Below are 1847 nucleotides of genomic sequence, written 5' to 3' on the forward strand. Positions count from 1 at the left end.
ATCTTCATAAAATATTTTCAAATTCTTATTACTTTTTTTTCATTTTAATTTTCTTACTTTATCTTATTTTTATTTTGGTTTTTATTTTATTTCGAATTTTTTATTTATAAACTAAAAATTTAAATCCACATTACCCCTTTACTCCAACATGGACATAAGCGGAAATGACAGTCCAGGAGGACTCTGGGTCATATGCTAACCCCACTACTGCTTCATATGGAGTAGTATCTGTATACCCTCCATTGGAGTTAGTAGCTTTGAGTTGAATCCTCAGCTCATTATCATGGTGCAGCAAAACTGCCAGTATTCCGGTCTTCCACAGGAAGAACCTACAGCGTTTCTGGCACAATTTTTACAAATTGCTGACACAGTACATGATAAGGAAGTAGATCAGGATGTCTACAGATTATTACTGTTTCCATTTGCTGTAAAAGATCAAGCTAAGAGATGGTTTAAATAACCAGCCTAAGAACAGCATAAAAACATGGAAACAGCTGTCAAAAAAATTCCTGAGTCACTATTTCCCTCCAAAACGGATGACACAGCTAAGGCTAAGCATCCAAGGCTTCAAACAAGGAGATAACGAATCCCTTTATGATGCCTGGGAGAGATACAGAGAGATGCTAAGAAAATGCCCCTCTGAAATATTTTCAAAATGGGTGCAATTAGACATCTTCTACTATGGGCTTACAGAAAAAGCTCAGATTTCTCTAGACCACTCAGCTGGTGGATCTATACATATGAGAAAAACAATTGAAGAAGCTCAAGAGCTTATTGATACAGTTGCCAGAAATCAGCATTTGTACCTAAGCAGTGAATCTTCCATGAAAGAAGAAGCTAAAACAGTAACTGCTGAACTCAGTCCTGTAGATCAGGCTAATGAATTCAATCAGCAATTAGACTTTCTAACTCAGCAGCTAGCCGAATTCAAGGAAATACTACAGGAAACAAGAATGGCTAACAGGAATATAGAAGTACAGTTAAAGCAAACAGAAAAGTAACTGTCAAAACAAATAGCAGAAGAATGCCAAGCAGTTCAATTAAGAAGTGGGAAAACATTAAATACCTCACTTCAAAGCAGCAGGAAGCCAAGAAATGAACAAATGGCCACTCAAAATCCCTCTGAGGACAATCAGAGCCCAGAGAGGAATAAAGCTGGCGCTGAACGCCCAGACCATGCTCATTCCTGGCGTTCAACGCCAGAAACAAGCATGAATCCAGCATTGAACGCCCAAAGAAAGCACAGTTCTGGCGTTCAGACGCCAGTAACAGATAAGGAGTTGGCGTCTAACGCCACTCCAGCTTCCACCTCTGGCATTCAAATGCCAGTGGGGGATCAGTCACATACAAGTGCTGATAACAACCCTTCTAAAAAGGCTTCCCAACCCACTTCTGTAGGTAATAAACTTGCAGCAACTAAGGTTGAGGAATATAAAAGCCAAAATGCCTTATCCTCAAAAACTCCACCAAGCGGAACAGGATAAGCAATTTGCCCGCTTTGCAGACTATCTCAGGACTCTTGAAATAAAGATTCTGTTTGCAGAAGCACTTGAGCAAATACCCTCTTATGCTAAGTTCATGAAAGAGATCTTAAGTCATAAGAAGGATTGGAGAGAAACTGAAAAAGTTTACCTCACTGAAGAATACAGTGCAGTCATTCTGAAAAGCTTACCTGAGAAGCTTAAAGACCCCGGGAGCTTTATGATACCATGCACATTAGAGGGGTAATTGTACCAAGCAAGCTCTATGTGATCTTGGGGCAAGTATCAACTTAATACCTGCATTTATTATCACAAAGCTTGGTTTGACTGAAGAAGTCAAACCAACCCGGATATGTCTTCAACTTG

This window comes from Arachis stenosperma, chromosome 7 (genome assembly GCF_014773155.1).
Source record: "Arachis stenosperma cultivar V10309 chromosome 7, arast.V10309.gnm1.PFL2, whole genome shotgun sequence".
Taxonomy (NCBI): domain Eukaryota; kingdom Viridiplantae; phylum Streptophyta; class Magnoliopsida; order Fabales; family Fabaceae; genus Arachis; species Arachis stenosperma.